This window comes from Oncorhynchus kisutch, linkage group LG3 (assembly GCF_002021735.2).
Source record: "Oncorhynchus kisutch isolate 150728-3 linkage group LG3, Okis_V2, whole genome shotgun sequence".
Lineage (NCBI taxonomy): Eukaryota > Metazoa > Chordata > Actinopteri > Salmoniformes > Salmonidae > Oncorhynchus > Oncorhynchus kisutch.
The window spans coordinates 46,521,573-46,543,327 of NC_034176.2; the positions used below are offsets into that span (position 1 = coordinate 46,521,573).

Consider the following 21,755-nt stretch of genomic DNA (forward strand, 5'->3'; position numbering starts at 1 on the left):
AAACAAACTTTTCCCGCGGGGCCCCAGGTTACTAATGAGTTAATTGTTACATGATTAATTTAATCACATAATAATTACACAGTTAATTATTCAATAAATAGCATGTCATCGCATTAATGATAGTCATGTCACAACACCTAGAAGACACAAGTGTAAATTGCCCAAAAGTGTTTATTTCACCTACACTAAAGGTTCTCAAATAGTGATGCTAATGACCTAACACACGTACCTCTACATTTGCTATGCGGTCGACAGTGGGCACAGGAAGCTGAGCCTCTTGTTCCCTAATCTTCTCTGGCCCCTGGTGGAATGGTGCTGGTGGTGGGCAGTATCTGGGCAGTATCTGGGCTACACTGCACGTTATTACATTGTACACAGGCTACCTTTGCTGTTCCAGAAGAGCATGAGACCCTTTGTTGGCATAAATGATCTATTTTAGGCAGAGTACACCTGGCATACCCCTTTTTATCGACCTTATTGAAAAACTGAGAAAGAGGGAAAGTGTGTGGTGTTCCTTTCACCTCTATAGTAGAGGTTGACCGATTCATCGGAATGGGCAATTAATTAGGGCCGATTTCAAGTTTTCATAACAATCAGAAATCGGTATTTTTGGGCGCCGATTTTGCCTATTTTTTTTAATATATTTTTTTAGACCTTTATTTAACTAGGCAAGTCAGTTAAGAACACATTCTTATTATCACGGACGGCCTAGGAACGGTGGGTTAACTGCCCCTTGTTCAGGGGCAGAACGACAGATTTTCACCTTGTCAGCTCGGGGGATCCATTCTTGCAAACTTACAGTTAACTAGTCCAACGCTCTAACCACCTGCCTCTCATTGCACCTGCCTGTTACGCGAATGCAGTAAGCCAAGGTAAGTTGCTAGCTAGCATTAAACTTCTCATTAAAAAAACAATCAATCAATCATAATCACTAGTTAACTACACATGGTTGATGATATTACTAGTTTATCTAGCGTGTCCTGCGTTGCATTTAATTGATGCGGTGCGTATCATTGCTCCAATGTGTACCTAACCATAAACACCAATGCCTTTCTTAAAATCAATACACAGAAGTATATATTTTTAAACCTGCATATTTAGCTAAAAGAAATCCAGGTTACCAGGCAATAGTAACCAGGTGAAATGATGTCACTTCCCTTGCATTCATTGCATGCAGAGTCAGGGTATATGCAACAGTTTGGGCAGCTTGGCTCATTGCGAATTAATTTGCCAGAATTTTACGTAATTATGACATAACATTGAAGGTTGTGCAATGTAACAAGAATATTTAGACTTAGGGATGCCACCCGTTAGATAAAATACCGAATGGTTCCGTATTTCACTGAAATAATAAACTTTTTTTTCCCGAAATGAAAGGATTTGACCATATTAATGACCAAAGGCTCGTATTTCTGTGTGTTATGTTATAATTAAGTCTATGATATTTAATAGAGCAGTCTGACTGAGCGATGGTAGGCAGCAGCAGGCTCATAAGCATTCATTCAAACAGCACTTTCATGCGTTTTGCCAGCATCTCTTCGCAAGCACAGCGCTGTTTATGACTTCAAGCCTATCAGCCTAATGGCTGGTGTAACCGATGTGAAATGGCTAGCTAGTTAGCGGGGTGCGCGCTAATAGCGTTTCAAACGTCACTCGCTCTGAGACTTGGAGTAGTAATTCCCTGCGGCTTTTGTGGAGTGATGGGTAACGCTGCTTCGAGTGTGGCTGTTGTCGATGTGTTCCTGGTTTGAGCCCAGGTAGGGGTGAGGAGAGGGACGGAAGCTATACTGTTACACTGGCAATACTATTGTGCCTATAAGAACATCCAATAGTCAAAGGTATAAGACATACAAATGGTACAGAGAGAAATAGTCCTATAAATACTGTATTAACTACAACCTAAAACCTCTTACCTTGGTATATTGATCATACTGTGCACATATTGAACTTTTACTTCTCCAACACTTTGTTTTTGCATTATTTAAACCAAATTGAACATGTTTCATTATTAATTGAGGCTCAATTTATTTTTATTGATGTATTATATTAAGTTAAAATAAGTGTTCATTCAGTATTGTTGTAATTGTCATTATTACAAATAAATAAAACAAAAATCGGCCGATTGATCGGTATCGGCTTTTCTTGGTCCTCCAATAATCGGTATCGGCGTTGAAAAATCATAAATCGGTCGACCTCTACTCTATAGTGACATCCAGCTTAAACCAGGCCCAGCTCCAGCTACACTTAATCCCCGAATCCACTTGTTAAACAAACAATGTCGTATCTTCACCTAATTCTTTCATTCTGAAAACATAAAATCTAATTTTATTGATCATATGGACATGGTTAGCAGACATTATTGCGAGTGTAGAGAAATGCTTGTGCTTCTAGTTCAAACAGTGCAGTAATATCTAACAAGTAATCTAACAATTCATAGATAGTAGTAAGGTCGTTAGCTAGCTATCGAGTTAATATTTCACTCAGATTTCCATCAGGGTCCAGTGAGCAACTAACAATGTTATAGCTTGAGGAACATTAAGAGTCGTATACCAATTAATACTATATCTAACGTTAGCTCATCTGATGTTGTAACTTTAACTAGCTAAAGCTAGCTGTCTGACTTTGTTAGCCAGCAAATTTTCACACCATAAACTAAAATCATTTGATCAGCTCATGAAGTACACCTCCTCACCTCCGACGTATCCGTCGGCAGACTTCTAAACTACCTCTTCGTTCTCGGCAGGGGACATGCTGCTGCTGTAACTGGCAAACTGCTTTTCCACTTTTCCACTCTTTCCAAAGCGTGCGCTGATGCTGTAACTAGCAAGTTGGTAGTCTCTTCTCTCTTTAGTCGCGTGCTGCATTCTGTTGTTGTGTGAATGATTGGCTGAGCCTTGGATACAGCCAGTATTGCTCCAAACGCGCATCACCCCCGCCCCCCACTCAAACTTTTCTCATCGGATCTACACGAATCACGTAGGTCACCTATTTTGGATTCAAAACGTAGGTCACCTATTTTGGATTCACCTACTCAAGGAACAGGAATGAAATCATCAACATGTATTGATCACATCTTAACTAATGCTGCAGAAATGTGCTTTAAAGCAGTATCCAAATCCATAGGATGTAGTGATCACAATATAATAGCCATATCAAGGAAAACCAAAGATCCAAAGGCTGGACCTAATATAGTGTATAAGAGGTCACACAATACGTTTTGTAGTGTTTCATATGTTGATGAAGTAAAGAATATTTGCTGGTCTGTGGTGTGTAATAAAGAGCAACCAGATGCTGCACTGGACACATTTATGAAATCGCTAATTCCAGTTACTAATAAGCACACACCCATTAAGAAAATTACTGTAAAAACTGTTCAATCCCCTTGGATTGATGAGGAATTGAAAAATTGTATGGTTGAGAGGGATGAGGCAAATGTATGGCAAATAAGTCTGGCAGCCGTACTGCAAATTAAGAAATCATGTGACTAAGCTAAATAAAAATAAACTATACTATGAAGCAAAGACAAATTATATAAAGAATGATAGTAAAAAGCCTAGGAGCACCTTAAATTACATTTTTGGGAAAAAATACAACTCAGCTCCATCATTCATTGGATCAGATGGCTCATTTATCACAAAACCCACTGATATTGCCAACTACTCGAATTACTTTTTCATTGGAAAGATAAGCCAACTTAGGGATGACATGCCAGCAACAACGCTGACACTACAAATATATCTGACCAAATTATGAAAGACAAGAATTGTACTATTGAATTCCGTAAAATCCGTGTGGAAGAGGTGGGGAAATGATTGTTGTCTATCAACAATGACAAGCCACGGGGTCTGACAATCTGGTTTGAAAATTACTGAGGATAATAGCCACTCCTATTTGCCCTCAGGCCTAGAGGGAAGCTAAAGTCATTCTACTCCCAAAGAATAGTAAAGCCACCTTTACTGGCTCAAATAGCCAACCAATCATCCTGTTACCAACCCTTAGTAAACTTCTAGGGAAAAAATGTGTTTGACCAGATACAATGTTATTTCACAGTAAACAAATTGACAACAGACTTTCAGCACGCATATAGGGAAGGACACTCAACGAGCACGGCACTTACACAAATGACTGATGATTGGCTGAGAGAAATTGATGATAACATTATTTTGGGGGTTGTCTTGTTAGACTTCAGTGCAGCTTTTGACATTTTCGATCATAGTCTGCTGCTGGAAAAACATATGGGTTATGGCTTTACACCCCTTGCTATAATGTGGAAAAAGAGTTACTTGTCTAACAGAACATAGAGGGTGTTATTTAATGGAAACCTCTTCAACATAATGCAGGTAAGAAGCAGGAATTATCCAGGGTAGCTGTTTAGGCCTCTTGCTTTTTTCAATCTTTACTAACAACATGCCACTGACTTTGAGTAAGGCCAGTGTGTCTATGTATGTGGCTGACTCAATACTATACACGTCAGCTACTACAGCGACTGAAATGACTGCAATACAAAGAGCTGCAGTTCATTTCAGAATGTGTAGCAAGGAATAAGTTGGTCCTAAATATTTCAAAAACTAAAAGCATTATATTTGGGACAAATCATTCACTAAACCCTAAACCTCAACTACATCTCATAATGAATAATGTGGAAATTGAGCAAGTTGAGGTGACTAAACTGCTTGGAGTAACCCTGGATTGTAAACGGTCATGGTTAAAACATATTGATACAACAGTAGCTAAGATGGGGAGAAGTCTGCCCGTAATAAAGCGCTACTCTGCCTTCTTAACCTCTCTAGGGTAGGTGAGACGCTAACGTCCCACCAGGCCAACATCCGGTGAAACTGCAGAGTGCTAACATCCTAAATACGCCATTCGTTATATTAAACATTCTTGTATATACATGTATCTTACACCATTTAAAAGATAAACGTCTTATTAATCCAGCCGCTGTGTCAGATTTCAAAAAGGCTTTACTGTGAAAGCAAACCATTTTTCTGAGGACAGCGCCCCTCACACACAAGTATTACTAGCATTTTCCAACCAAGCATTAGCGTCACGAAAGTCAGAAATAACAATAAAATAAATTGCTTACCTTTGAAGATCTTCCTCTGGTGGCAATGCCAAGTGTCTTAACTACACAGTGAATGTTCGTTATGTTTGATAACATTCCTTTTTATAGCCTAACACGAAACATTTGTAAAGCTGTTGCGTCGTAATTTCCATCTCATCTTTGGACGAAGCGTTCGTGGTAATTACACACACAAAACAAACGTTTATCCAGTCATGGTTGGTTTCATTGCAATGCTCTGGTTGTTACTAACACAACCATACTTGATGGTTCTTTTCCCGGGACGTATTGACCGAAACAAACCGATTTGAAGACACCAATCAATGACCTCATTGCGCACCAATGGAAGGACTGGTCTATCGGTGATTGACTGTATTTTGGCCCAATGGCCACTGATCATCTTGAAATCTAGCTTGGAAGATAGCCAATGAGCTGAGGTAAACGGCAACATGTAATGGTTATACGTTCGAAGACCAGCCTTTGTCGTAAACTCTGGCGTAAAATAGGTTCATTCGCCATTGCAAATCCTACTTGACGGAGCCACGAGTGTTACGCATAGCAGTACATAGTCAATAGCATTTTCAGCAAGTTTATATATTTAAATATTGGCAAATAAATCAGGAAAAGCTAAAACAAAGTCTAGGTATGCAGATTTAACCCAAATGATAGAGGATATTGATAGAGAAAGCGAGACCGAATTTCTCCAGGAAGATTAATCTTTCAGGAAAGCTAGTTTTGACTCCCAGGCGGAAGACATGTTTCTGCACGGCGAGGATGCCATGTTGGACTGGTAAGTTCTAATGATAATGTCGTTGTTTGAAATTAATAATATCAAATATTATTCATTTGAGTTTTTAAAAATAGATTTTCTTCTTTTATTTGCAATATATAAAAATATCAACAGTAATGAAATGTGTAAAGTACACATTGGCTATACTGTGTGTGTGTGTGTGTGTGTGTGTGTGTGTGTGTGTTATATATTTATTTATTTTTATTTGACAAACATGGAATGGAACAGCACTTCACCATAGTGATTATGTTCCCTGTACTCATATATATATATATATATCTCTTTATTTTACGTGTTGATACAGGGCTCATACGTGAAAGTATTGTTACTGATTTAAAAAAAATATTTCACAGTGGCAGTGATTCTGATTATGAGCCGGCAATGTCTAGGTGTCCATCTCCCTCTGAAGCTGGTTCATCCAGCCGGACCCCCGCTGTCTCTGGCTCCACACCTACCTGGCCATCTAGAGGTGTGAAGTCAGTGACAAAGAAGAGGTGGTGGGGAAGAGAGAAACCTGCAGACAGAGGCCCAGAGAGTCGTTGGCACTTTGTGTTAGAAGATGATGTGGAAAATCCAAATCCACCAGTTTTTAGACCCAAAAGGCAGCCAGGACCTCAACTAGACATGACTGCAAAGCACAGCCCCCTTCAACTTTTAATTGTTTTTCAACTCGTCAGTTGTTGATTCCCTGGTGTCGAACACCAATGAGTACGGGGCTAAGAAGCAGGCAGGAAAAAAAGAGGCATGGAAGACCATTTCCATGTCAGACCTTTTCTGCTACTTTTCAATGGTCATTTACATGGGGCTGGTGAAGTTGTCATGTCTTGTAAATGGTTTCTGACTATCTGTGACCCTTCACATCAGTGACCCAGAAGTTGATGGGGAGAATGACAAGAAGAGAGGCACACCAAGGTTTGATAGGCTCCGCAAAATCAAACCTCTCTAGCCCAACATCGTTGAGGCCTGCAAGACCTATTTTCAGCCTGCCCAGAACCTGTCCATCGATGAGGGGATGGTAGCCTCAAAGGCCAGAATCAGCCTCAAACAATACATGCGTAACAAACCAACCAAATGGGGTTACAAACGGTTTGTTTTGGCTGATTCTGTGTGTCAGTTTGGAAAAACAGTTTTGCTACCGGTAATGGACTGAGTTATGATTCCGTTATGGAGTTATTGGATTTTCAACTGCTGGGGAAGGGCTACAAACTGCTTGTGGACAACTTCTACAAAAGCCCTACGCTGTTTACAGAGCTGAGGAAGCGGGATGTGTGGGCTTGTGGCACCATTTGGGCCAACAGAGTGGACTTTCCAAAAACAAAGGTGAACGACATGCGGGCTGAGCGGGGTACCATGCGATGGATTCGTGAAGATGGCCTGCTCTTTGTAAAGTGGATGGATGCCAGAGAGTTGGTCATGTGCACAACTATCCACAAGTCCTTCAGTGGCGATCACGTCGTCAGGCGTGTGAAGGACGGTAGCAAGGGGAGGGACCACAAACATTTTTCCCATTCCAGCTGTTGTGAAGGACTATAACAAGGGCATGAGAGGTGTGGACCTGTCAGATGCACTGATATGATACTACAATGTTGTCCACAAGACCATGAAATGGTACAAGACATTTTTCTATCATTTCATTGACATTGCTGTGGTGAATGCCTTCATCCTCCAAAAGGAAATGGCCAAGAGCTGTGGACAGCCCCCCATCTCACAGCTAGCCTTCAGGAAACTGCTCATCCAGGAGCTTGCTAGCTACAGCAAGTCCACTGCAGCACCTTCTGTCCCACCTGCCTCTGTCCCTTCTGCTCCAACCAGTGGTGTTCAACTGCCCAGATTAATCTCTGCAGGCATGAATGTGCCTCAGGGCAAAAAAGGCACAGTAGGGAGACGTCGTTGTGCCCTTTGTCACAGGAAATGCCCCATCACCTGCACCACCTGTTCAGTAAGCCTCTGCTTTACAGCAAAAAGAGACTGCTATGGGCCATGGCACCAGCAGCACAATATTGTGTAGAGGACTGAGGGTCTTCCCAATATTGTAAATAGAAAATGTGTAAATAGTTACCCTTGTTATTTGTTTATGTTTAATTATTATTATTTTGAAAATATTTATGTTATGTATTTATGTTAATATTTATATTTTTGGGGGTGTGTGTGTTAGAATAGCATTTATGTATATAGTTCTTTCCTTCAAAATGTATCACTGTACCAATTCGGCCACTTGGGTACATATGTGTTGGACACCTGGGTGACTTCATGCTCAATGTCATGTAGCTCGCTCTATTGATCTATTGTGTTATATTCTCATACATTCAATTCACTTTTCCACAAAATTCAGAGTGTTTCCTTTCAAATTATACCAAGAATATGCATATCCTTGCTTCTCGGCCTGAGCTACAGGCAGTTAGATTAGGGTATGTATTTGGCCGGAAATTGAGAAGGGGGGATACCCCAAAGAAGTTAACAACACTATCAACAAGACAGGTCCTACAGGCCCTGGTTTTGTTGCACCTGGACTACTGTTCACAAAGACGGACTTGGGAAAATTGCTGGTGGCTCAGAACAGGGCAGCACGGCTGGTCCATAAAAGTATACGGAGAGCTAACATTAATGATATGCATGTCAATCTCTCATGGCTCAAAGTGGAAGAGAGATTGACTTTCTCATTACTTGTTTTGTAAGAGGCGTTGACAAGCTGAAGGTACCAAGCTATCTGTTTAAAATATTAGCACAAAGCTCGGACACCCATGCATACAAGACATGCCACCAGAGGTCTCTTCACAGTCCCCAAGTCCAAAACAGACTATGGGAGGCGCACAGTACTACATAAGAGCCATGACTACATTGAACTCTATTCCACATCAGGTAACTGATGCAAGCAGTAGAATCAGATTTAAAAAGCAGGTAAAAATACCCATTATGGAACAGCGGAGACTGTGAAGTAACACAAACATAGGCACAGACACACGCACGCACACACACACACACACACTACACATACGTACACATGGATTTTGCGATGTAGATATGTGGTAGTGGAGTATGGGCCTGAGGGCACACACTTAGTGTGTTGTGAATTCTGTAATAAATGTACTGTTAATGTTTTTAAAATTGTATAACAGGCTTAATTTTGCCAGAGCCCTGCCAAGGCAGCAGCTAATGGGGATCCATAATAAATACAAAATACTCTGCGTCTCACAAAGACACGGCGGTTGGAAACAAAAATCTAATGTCCATTGTTTGTGTTTCTTGGCCCAAGCAAGTCTCTTCTTCTCATTTGTGTCCTTTCGTAGTGGTTTCGTTGCAACAATTCGACCATGAAGGCCTGACTCACGCAGTCTCCTCTGAACAATTGATGTTATGATGTTACTGCATTTATTTGGGCTGCAATTTCCGGTTGGTAACTCTAAAGAACTTATCCTCTGCAGGCAGAGGTAACTCTGGGTTTTCCTTTTCTGTGGCGGTCCTCAGAGCCAGTTTCATCATAGCATTTTTGCAGTACTACTTTAGTGCCTTTAGATGCATGTTTTGGAATATGTTTTATTCTGTACAGGCTTCCTTTTCTCTCTGTCAATTAGGTTAGTACTGTGGAGTAACTACAATGTTGTTAACTTATTTCATCAATCAAGTACAAGGGTGGAGCAAAAATACACAGACCGTTGGCTCTCTGTGGAATGAGTTTGACACGTGCTCAAAAGGGATATTACATGTCTGTTTTTTTGTAATTTGTTACCCAACTACCAACAGGTGCCCTTCTTTGTGAGGCACTGATCAACTGAGGGACCTTATAGATAATTGAGTGTGTGGGGCACAGAGATGAGGTAGTCATTCAAAAAGCATAAACACAACGATTGCACACAGCGAGTCCATGCAACTTATGTGACATTTTTACTCCTGGACCTATTTATGCTTGCCATAACAAAGGGGTTGAATACTTAGTGACTGAAGACGTTTCAGTTTTTCATCTTTAATTAATTTGTAAAAAAAAAACAAAAAAAACATAATTCCACTTATGGGGTATTGTGTGTAGGCCGGTGACAAAAAAATATATAATTTTAAATTCAGGCTGTAGAACCACCATTCACCGTGACCAGTCTCAGTGTGACATAATAATCCCTATTCACATGCTACAGGATATAAACAAACTGCTTCTGGAATCCCCAAATGGAACCTCCACTCTCCGGTAGACAAGCACAAAATGCAATAATCTATCCATCTATCTAACCCTTTGGAATTACCTGGATTTCTGCAGAAATTGGTCATAACATTTGACCTCACCTTCATCTAATTCACAAGAATTGACAAACACAGTATGCTTAAACTAATAACACACAAATTATGGTATTTTTCTTGTCTATATTAAATACATAATTTAAAAATTCACAGTGTAGGTTGGAAAAAGTACGTGAACCCCATAGGCTAATGACTTCTCCAAAAGCTAATTGGAGTCAGGAGTCAGTTTACCTGGAGTCCAATCAATGAGTTGATGTTCATCAGTCCATGGTAAGACAACTTGTCTATGAATGGAGAAAGTTCAGCACTGTTGCTACTCTCCCTAGGAGGCCGTCCTACAAAGATGAATGCAAGAGCAGAGTGCAGAATGCTCAATGAGGTTAAGAAAAATCCTAGTGTCAGCTAAAGACTTACAGAAATCTCTGGAACATGTGAACATCTCTGTTGACGAGTCTATGATACGTAAAACACTAAACAAGAATGGTGTTCATGGGAGGATACCACGGAAGAAGCCACTGCTGTCCCCCAAAAATATGAAGTTCGCAAAAGAGCACCTGGATGTTCCAAAATATTCTGTGGACAGATTAAACTAAAGTTAAACTAAAGAACACACAACACTGTGTGGAGAAAAAGAGGCACAGCACACCAACATCAAAACATCATCCCAACTGTAAAGTATGGTGGAGGGAGCATCATGGTTTGGGTCTGCTTTGCTGCCTCAGGGCCTGGACAGCTTGCTATCATCGTTGGAAAAATTAATTCCCATGTTCATCAATACTTTTTGTAGGAGAATGTAAGACTATCTGTCAGCCAATTGAAGGTCAACAGAAGTTTGGTGATGCAACAGGACAACAACCCCAAAACACTGAAGTAAATCAACAACAGAATGGCTTCAACAGAAATACAGCTTCTTGAGTGGACCAGTCAGAGTCCTGTCAACCCAATTGAGATGCAGTGGGATGACCTCAAGAGACGGGTTCACCCCAGACATCCCAAGAATATTGTGTAACTGAAACAGTTTTGTAAAAAGGAACGGTCCAAAATTCCTCCTGATCGTTGTGCAGGTCTGATCCGCAACTACAGAAAACGTTTGGTTGAGGTTATTGTTTCCAAAGGAGGGTCAACCAGTTATTAATCCAAGGGTTCACATACTTTACCCACTCTGCACTGTGAATGTTTACACGGTGTGTTCAATAAAGACATGAAAACTGTGGTGAAACACCAAAGGGATCTCCCCTGTGTCCCTTTTCCCCCTCTATTCCCACCCATTTTTGAGCCTCCAAAAACATCTGAACTGAACACAATCACCTGAGTATGCCACCAGCTCACCTAACTCAACCTCCTGGTACCAAGAAACTCCTGCTCCACCCCTCAACGACACCTCTGAGGAATGGGAAAAACTGTTAGAATCATTGTTGCTAGAGTAATAGGCTCTGTCATAAACAGAGGCCCATATATGCACTGTGAGAAAAGTATTTCCTGTTGTAAGATGTGCCATCACCCTCTCTGCTACCGGAAAGGGTGACTCGATATGCTTAAGGAAAGATCGACTCGAGATCATTGTTTAGTCTGAGGCAATGGGACGAGCAGCGGATCCGGTGCAGAGAAACAAAAGGTATAAAAGGGGAAATTGCCATTACTTTGGCGCTGACTTCTTGAATTCTGAATTCATTTAAACAACCATTTGACTTCGGGTAATTGCCACCTGACTCAAATTACTTAAAGATTCTAACTTGCTGGAACTTGGGCTCTTGCCATTTAGCTATTGAACAGTTGTTCTAGTCGCCATCTGACCCGTTGCTTGGTTAATCTTGATGCAATAATATCTTAACCGATTGAGCTCAACATTCTGGCCGGGACTTATCGCCACTGACACTGCGGTAGCTCTGCGGAGAATCTCTCGTCCCTCCAGTCTAACTCGAATCTATCGAAATTTTGTCAAAACCAAAGATTCCTCCGTGGGGAGAGTATCTATACATAGGCTAAATTCTCAGCCAACTCTGACCGATTGAAACTCTGCTCTTGATAACGTGGGTCTCCCCGTCATCTCTCAAAGGTAATTAAAGAGCTATTATAAGCATTAATATAGAGATAAGTGTTATCATTGTACCAGGCTTTATAGAGCATTAAGGCATTTGCATGTTTTTGATTAATGCTGTGTGTGACCAAGTAACAAATTGTGTATTTTGAAGTGTGTTTGATTGTAAAAGACAAAAAACAGAGTGTTTCCAAAAATAAACGGTAGCCTTATTTTGTCTCGAGTAAAACGCCCTCCCAAGACAGTTAACGGCACGGGAGATAACTCTGACACTCCCCTCTACCGGGACACTGGAAACGGAGACCAAAACTCTACGACAAAGTGAGTTACAATTTAAAGACAAGGAGGAAGGTGTGTCCAGTAGTGATTCATTAATTGTCCTATCGATCTATCTAAGTTTTATTATCCAAGCTATACATAGCCGATAGGGCAGAGTAGTGAGACTAAGTTGACTAAAGGTCTTCACACTTTAAACTAAATACATCACAGAAGGGAAATACTCAACCTGATGGAAATCATATAGAGACTGGTAGGACTAGTGCTTAATAACAACTCAAGGATCAATTAGTGGTGAAACAAAGAGTCTAGAGGATAAACGTGGGGTTCACACATCCCAGCTAGAGCTAGACCATTGAGAGTGACAAGGCAAAAGACCTCTCTACGCTGACAATGTATCGATATAGAAAGAGAGGCAGGGCTACGCGAGCGGTCCTGGTTATACCGAGATAACCTGAAGTATCTATAGTGCCCTGTCCAATCCAGGGAACGGGACGCTAACCACCTCTAGCACCCCGCTGCCGGTCAAGGGGCGGGGCTGAAGGTTTCGTATCGCGACAAAACGTATAATTTTTTGTGTGTTATTAGTTTAAGCCGACGGTGTTTGTCTATTGTTTTGACTTAGATGAATTAAGCAGAACTCCAGATCCCACCCCGAAGTCTCTCTCTCTCTCAAAGGGTTCACAAGTGTCTCTCTCTCTCAAAGGGTTCACAAGTATCTCTCTCTCGGGGTTAACGTTCTCAACATTCACTCTGTCCCAAAGGGTTCCCTCCCCAAGGATTCACAAGTCTCTCTCTCGCTCTCCCCCAAAGGGTTCACAAGTTTCTCTCTCAAAGGATTCACAAGTATTTCTATCTCTCAAAGGGTTCACAAGTGTCTCTCAAAGGGTTCACAGATGTCTCTATCGCTCTCAAAGGGTTCACATTCTCACGTTCACTTGTGAACCGTTGGGGGGGGCGAGAACCCTTTGGGAGAGAGTGAACGTGAGAACGTAAACTCTTTCTCAAAGGGTTCACAGGTCTCTCTCTCAAAAGGTTTACAAGTGTCTCTCTCTCTTTCTCTCTCCCCCCAAAGGGTTCACAAGTCTCTCCCCCTCTTTCTCCACCCCAAAGGGTTATCCCCCCCCAAAGGGTACACAAGTCTCTCTCTCTAAAAAATGAACAGTAAACATTACACTCACAAAAGTTGCAAAAGAATAAAGTAATGTCAAATGTCATATTATGTCTCCATACAGTGTTGCAACAATAGTTAAAGTACAAAAGGGAAAATAAACAAACAGAAATATGGGTTGTGTTTACAATCGTGTTTTTTCTTCACCGGTTGCCCTTTTCTTGTGGCAAAAGGTCACAAATCTTGCTGCAGTGATTGCAAACTGTGGTATTTTAGATATTGCAGTTCATCAAAATTGAATGTGTGTTCCTTGTGAGTCTGTGTAATCTGAGGGAGGTTAGGAAGTGCAGCTCAATTTCCATCTCATTTTGTGAGCACTGTGCACATATCCGGTCTTCTCTTGAGAGCAAGGTCTGCCTACAGTAAAGCTTTCCTTCATTTTGGGTCAGTCACAGAGGTCAGGAATTCTGCCAATGTTTACTCTCTGTTTAGGGCCAAATAGCTTTCTAGTTTGCGCTGCTTTTTGTTACCTTTTTAGTGACAGGGGGCAGTATTTGGAAATTCGGATGAATGACGTGCGCAAAGTAAACTGTCATATAATTGGTAGATTTGGATAGAAAACACTCTAAAGTTTCCATAACTGTTAAAATAATGTCTGTGAGTATAACAGAACTGATATGGCAGGCAAAAACCTGAGGAAGATCCATCCAGGAAGTGGGATTTTTTGATGTGTGTGGTTTTCAATTGAATGCCTATAGAGTATCTAATGGGTTGGACCCCAGATTTAGCTATTGTTAGCCACTGCTAGCAGCCATTACCTTCTGCACAGGTACCTGCCCTTTTGTTAGCCTGGATAATACTTGCCAGCCTACCAGTATTGGACTGTTTTCTCCACTACAACACTGGACTCCTGCTGTAAACCCTGGACCATTACTCCTGATCATCACAGCTAGCTAGCTACCACTGAGTGACCCAGCCCCACCTCCTGGCGCACTCAGTGATCACCCGGACTCTACCCATACACGGCTAGAATCCACAGCTTCACCGGTTTCCTGGACCTTTGCATTGGATCATCGCTGCTAGCTATCTGCTACCAAGTGGCTATAGAGGCTAATGCCCTTGCCCCGAAGCTAGCACCAGTTACCCGCGAGCCAGGAGCATCTCCCGGCTGGCAAACGAAATTACTACAACTACAATACCTCTTTTGCCATCTGGCTTGGACCCTTTGTCGACAAGGCGCCCCGCCATAACACCACAACTGGTCTGGTGACGAAACTCCATCCGCTGTGCCTTCAACCCGTCCTTTACCGGACGTCGGAGCAGACGCGGAGCAGACGTTAGCAGGCCTGCTAACTTTAAACGCTGTGTCTCCCGCATGCTAGCGTAGTAAAGATTAACCCGCGGCTTCCCTGCTCCATCTATTGCTGTTCACTAGACTCTATGATCACTTGGCTACATAGCTGATGCCTGCTGGAATGTTCATTAATCATGGTACTCAATTTTGTTTTTATTTGTTTATCTGTTGGCCCCAGCCGCGAAATCAGGCCTTGTGTGTAGTTAACCCAACATCTCTGCCCACTCATCGCCATTTTACCTGTTGTTGTTGTCTTAGCTGATTAGCTGTTGTTGTCTTAGCAAGCTCTCCCAAACAACACCTGTGATTGCTTTATGCCTCGCTTTATGTCTCTCTCAAATGTCAATATGCCTTGGATTAGAGGTCGACCGATTATGATTTTTCAACGCCGATACCGATTATTGGAGGACCCCAAAAAAAGCAGATACCGACTAAATCAGCTATTTTTATTTATTTATTTGTAATAATGACAATTACAACAATACTGAATGAACACTTATTTTAACTTAATATAATACATCAATAAAATCAATTTAGCCTCAAATAAATAATGAAACATGTTCAATTTGGTTTAAATAATGCAAAAACAAAGTGTTGGAGAAGAAAGTAAAAGTGAAATATGTGCCATGTAAGAAAGCTAATGTTTAAGTTCCTTTTTTTATTTTTTATTTTTTTATTTCACCTTTATTTAACCAGGTAGGCTAGTTGAGAACAAGTTCTCATTTGCAACTGCGACCTGGGCAAGATAAAGCATAGCAGTGTGAACAGACAACACAGAGTTACACATGGAGTAAACAATTAACAAGTCAATAACACAGTAGAAAAAGGTGTGCAAAAGGCATGAGGAGGTAGGCGAATGATTACAATTTTGCAGATTAACACTGGAGTGATAAATGATCAGATGGTCATGTACAGGTAGAGATATTGGTGTGCAAAAGAGCAGAAAAGTAAATAAATAAAAACAGTATGGGGATGAGGTAGGTGAAAATGGGTGGGCTATTTACCAATAGACTATGTACAGCTGCAGCGATCGGTTAGCTGCTCAGATAGCTGATGTTTGAAGTTGGTGAGGGAGATAAAAGTCTCCAACTTCAGCGATTTTTGCAATTCGTTCCAGTCACAGGCAGCAGAGTACTGGAACGAAAGGCGGCCAAATGAGGTGTTGGCTTTAGGGATGATCAGTGAGATACACCTGCTGGAGCGCGTGCTACGGATGGGTGTTGCCATCGTGACCAGTGAACTGAGATAAGGCGGAGCTTTACCTAGCATGGACTTGTAGATGACCTGGAGCCAGTGGGTCTGGCGACGAATATGTAGCGAGGGCCAGCCGACTAGAGCATACAAGTCGCAGTGGTGGGTGGTATAAGGTGCTTTAGTGACAAAACGGATGGCACTGTGATAGACTGCATCCAGTTTGCTGAGTAGAGTGTTGGAAGCCATTTTGTAGATGACATCGCCGAAGTCGAGGATCGGTAGGATAGTCAGTTTTACTAGGGTAAGCTTGGCGGCGTGAGTGAAGGAGGCTTTGTTGCGGAATAGAAAGCCGACTCTTGATTTGATTTTCGATTGGAGATGTTTGATATGAGTCTGGAAGGAGAGTTTGCAGTCTAGCCAGACACCTAGGACTTATAGATGTCCACATATTCAAGGTTGGAACCATCCAGGGTGGTGATGCTGGTCGGGCATGCGGGTGCAGGCAGCGATCGGTTGAAAAGCATGCATTTGGTTTTACTAGCGTTTAAGAGCAGTTGGAGGCGACGGAAGGAGTGTTGTATGGCATTGAAGCTCGTTTGGAGGTTAGATAGCACAGTGTCCAATGACGGGCCGAAAGTATATAGAATGGTGTCGTCTGCGTAGAGGTGGATCAGGGAATCGCCCGCAGCAAGAGCAACATCATTGATATATACAGAGAAAAGAGTCGGCCCGAGAATTGAACCCTGTGGCACCCCCATAGAGACTGCCAGAGGACCGGACAGCATGCCCTCCGATTTGACACACTGAACTCTGTCTGCGAAGTAATTGGTGAACCAGGCAAGTCAGTCACCTGAAAAACCGAGGCTACTGAGTCTGCCGATAAGAATATGGTGATTGACAGAGTCGAAAGCCTTGGCAAGGTCGATGAAGACGGCTGCACAGTACTGTCTTTTATCGATGGCGGTTATGATATCGTTTAGTACCTTGAGTGTGGCTGAGGTGCACCCGTGACCGGCTCGGAAACCAGATTGCACAGCGGAGAAGGTACGGTGGGATTCGAGATGGTCAGTGACCTGTTTGTTGACTTGGCTTTCGAATTTTCAAAATTAGTAGTTCGAACTGTTTGGGTATGGCCTTGGAAAGTATGACATTACTTTGCAGGCTATCTCTGCAGTAGACTGCAACTCCTCCCCCTTTGGCAGTTCTATCTTGACGGAAGATGTTATAGTTGGGTATGGAAATCTCTGAATATTTGGTGGCCTTCCTGAGCCAGGATTCAGACACAGCAAGGACATCAGGGTTAGCAGAGTGTGCTAAAGCAGTGAGCAAAACAAACTTAGGGAGGAGGCTTCTGATGTTGACATGCATGAAACCAAGGCTTTTTCGATCACAGAAGTCAACAAATGAGGGTGCCTGGGGACATGCAGGGCCTAGGTTTACCTCCACATCACCCGCGGAACAGAGAAGGAGTAGTATGAGGGTGCGGCTAAAGGCTATCAAAACAGGTCGCCTAGAGCATTGGGACAGAGAATAAGAGGAGCAGGTTTCTGGGCATGGTAGAATATATTCAGGGCATAATGCGCAAGACAGGGGTATGGTGGGGTGCGGGTACAGCGGAGGTAAGCCCAGGCACTGGGTGATGATGAGAGAGGTTGTATCTCTGGACATGCTGGTTGTAATGGGTGAGGTCACCGCATGTGTGGGAGGTGGGACAAAGGAGTTATCAGGGGTGTGAATGGTGGAACTAGGGGCTCCATTGTGAACTAAAACAATGATAACTAACCTGAACAACAGTATACAAGGCATATTGACATTTGAGAGAGACATACAGCGAGGCATACAGTAATCACAGGTGTTGAATTGGGAAAGCTAGCTAAAACAGTAGGTGAGACAACAACAGCTAGTCAGCTAGCACAACAACAGCAGGTAAAATGGCGTTGACTAGGCAACGGGGCCAACAGATAAAACAAACAAGCAGAATGGAGTACCGTGATTAATGGACAGTCCAGCGTGCATCAGCTATGTAGCCAAGAGATCAGTGTCCAGGGGATGGGGCAGGGAACCTGGACTGGCGAGTGTTATCCAGGTTAAAGAAAAACTAACAATGACTAGATAGCTTGTAGCTAGTTAGCTGGTTAGCTTCTGGAGGTTCTTGAGTGTGTTCTAAAAATTAAAAATAATAGCGATTCCGTATCACATTGGGTGAGGCAGGTTTCCGGAAGGTATAAACAAATAAAAAAATCAAAAAGAGATAGAAAGTAAATATGGGCATATCTAGCGCCAGAGAAGCAATCTCTCTTTTCATCACTCGGTGCCTAGGTTTACCTCCACTGTACCCGCACCCCACCATATCCGTCTGTACATTATGCTCTGAATCTATTCTACCCAGAAATCTGCTCCTTTTATTCTCTGTCTCCAATGCACTAGACGACCAGTTCTGATAGCCTTTAGCCGTAACCTCATCCTACTCCTCCTCTGTTCCTCGGCTGATGTGGAGGTTAACCCAGGCCCTGCGTGTCCCGAGGCACTCTCATTAGTTGACTTCTGTACCCAACAAAGCCTTGGTTTCATGCATGTTCACATCAGAAGCCTCTTCCCTAAGTTTGTTTTATTCACTGCCCTAGCACACACTGCCACCCGGATGTCCTAGCCCGTGTCCGAATCCTGGTTCAGGAAGACCACCAAAACCCCTGAAATGTCCATCCCTAACTATAACATTTTCCGACAAGATAGAACTGCCAATGGGGGCGGTGTTGCAATCTTCTGCAGAGATAGCCTGCAGAGTTCTGTCTTACTATCCAGGTCTGTGCCCAAACAATTTAAGATTCTACTTTTAAAAATCCACCTTTCCAGAAACAAGTCTCTCACCGTTGCCGCTTGCTATAGACCACTCTCTGCCCCCAGCAGTGCCCTGGACACCATATGTGAACTGATTGACCCCCATCTATCTTCAGAGCTTGTGCTGCTACGTGACCTAAACTGGGACAGGCTTAACACCCCGGCCATCCTACAATCTAAGCTTGATGCCCTCAATCTCACACAAATTATCAATGAACCCACCAGGTACAACCCCAAATCCATAAACACAGGCACCCTCATGGATATCATCCTAACCAACTTGCCCTCCAAATACACCTCTGCTGTTTTCAACCAAGATCTCAGCGATCGCTGCCTCATTGCCTGCATCCGTAATGGGTCTGCGGTCAAACGACCACCCCTCATCACTGTCAAACGCTCCCTAAAACACTTCAGCGAGCAGGCCTTTCTAATCGATCTGTCCCGGGTTTCCTGGAAGGATATTGACCTCATACTGTCAGTAGAGGATGCCTGGTTGTTCTTTAAAAGTGCCTTCCTTACCATCTTAAATAAGTATGCCCTTTTCAAAAAAAGTTGAACAAGGAACAGATATAGCCCTTGGTTCTCTCCAGACGTGACTGCCCTTGACCAGCACAAAAACATCCAGTGGCGATCTGCATGAGCACCGAATAGACCCCGTGACATGCAACTTTTCAGGGAAGTTAAGAACCAATTTACACAGGTAGTTAGAAAAGCTAAGGCTAGCTCTTTCCACGATAATAGAACATTTCAATAGGCATTTTTCTACAGCTGGCCATGCTTTCCACCCCGGTCAAAAGCCCTGCACTCCCCACAGCAACTCACCCAAGCCTCCCCCATTTCTCCTTCACCCAAATCCAGATAGCTGATGTTCTGAAAGAGCTGCAAAATCTGGACCCCTACAATCAGCTGGGCTAGACAATCTGGATCCTCTCTTTCTAAAAGTACCTGCCGAAATTGTTGCAACCCCTATTACCAGCCTGTTCAACCTCTCGTTCGTATTGTCTGAGATTCCCAAAGATTGGGAAAGCTGCCACGGTCATCCCCCTCTTCAAAGGAGGAGACACTCTAGACCCAAACTGCTACAGACCTATATCTATCCCACCCTGCCTTTCTAAGGCCTTCGAAAGCCAAGTTAACAAACAGATTACCGACCATTTCAAATCCCACCGTACCTTCTCTGCTATGCAATCTGGTTTCAGAGCTGGTCATGGGTGCACCTCAGCTACGCTCAAGGTCCTATCATAACCGCTATCGATAAGAGACATTATTGTGCAGCTGTATTCATCGACCTTGCCAAGGCTTTCGACTCTGTCAATCACCACATTCTTATTGGCAGACTCAACAGCCTTGGTTTCTCAAATGATTGCCTCGCCTGGTTCACCAACTACTTCTCTGATAGAGCTCAGTGTGTCAAATTGTAAGGCCTGTTGTCCGGACCTCTGGCAGTCTCTATGGGGGTGCCACAGGGATCAATTTTCAGGCCGACTCGCTTCTCTGTATACATCAATGATGTCGCTCTTGCTGCTGGTGATTCTCTGATCAACCTCTACACAGACGACACCATTCTGTATACTTCCGGCCCTTCTTTGGACACTGTGTTAACTAACCTCCAGACGAGCTTCAATGCCATACAACTCTCCTTCCGTGGCCTCCAACTGCTCTTAAATGCAAGTAAAACTAAATGCATGCTCTTCAACCGATCACTGCCCGCACCTGCCCGCCTGTCCAGCATCACTACTCTGGACAGTTCTGACTTAGAATATGTGGAAAACTACAAATAACTAGGTGTATGTTAGACTGTAAATCTCCTTCCAGACTCACATTAAGCATCTCCAATCCAAAATGACATCTAGAATCGGCTTTTGTCACCAAGCCACATATACTACCCACCACTGCGACCTGTACGCTCTCGTTGGCTGGCCCTCGCTTCATTACCCGTCGCCAAACCCACTGGCTCTAGGTCATCTACAAGTCTCTGCTAGGTAAGGCCCCGCCTCATCTCAGCTCAATGTTAACCATAGCAGCACCTACCCGTAGCACGCGCTGCAGTAGGTATATCTCACTGGTCACTCCCAAAGCCAATTCCTCCTTTGGCCGCCTTTCCTTCCAGTTCTCTGCTGCCAATGACTGGAACGAACTGCAAAAATCACTGAAGCTGGAGACTCATATCTCCCTCACTAGCTTTACGCACCAGCTGTCAGAGCATCTCACAGATCACTGCACCTGTACATAGCCCATCTGTAAACAGCCCTTCCAACTACCTCATCCCCATACTGTATTTATCTGGCTCCTTTGCACCCCAGCATCTCTACTTGCAGTCATCTTCTGCACATCTACCATTCCAGTGTTTAATTGCTATATTGTATTTACTTTGCCACCATGGCCTTTTTTGGCCTTTACCTCCCTTATCTCACCTCATTTGCTCACATCGTATATAGACTTGTTTATACTGTATTATTGACTGTATGTGTGTTTATTTCATGTGTAATTCTGTGTTGTTGTATGTGTCAATCTGCTGTGCTTTATCTTGGCCAGGTCGCAGTTGTAAATGAGAACTTGTTCTCAACTAGCCTACCTGGTTAAATAATGGTGAAATAAATAAAAAATTAAAACCTGACTCCGTTACACCAGCTCTGTCAGGAGGAATGGGCCAAAATGCACCCAACTTATTATGTGAAGCTTGTGGAAGGCTACCCAAAACGTTTGACCCAAGTTAAACAATTTAATGGCATTGCTACCAAGAACTAATTGAGTATGTAAGCTTCTGACCCACTGGGAATGTGATTAAATAAATAAAAGCTGAAATAAATCATTCTCTACACTATTATTCTGACATTTCACATTCTTAAAATAAAGAGGTGATCC

General features: G+C 42.8%; 1 protein-coding gene across 1 annotated transcript in view; it reads right to left on the bottom strand.

The window, feature by feature from the left end:
* LOC109883888 (protein prenyltransferase alpha subunit repeat-containing protein 1-like) overlaps window positions 1-21,755 on the bottom strand; it is a 69,995-nt gene that overhangs the window by 25,586 nt on the left and 22,654 nt on the right. The window lies entirely within an intron of this gene.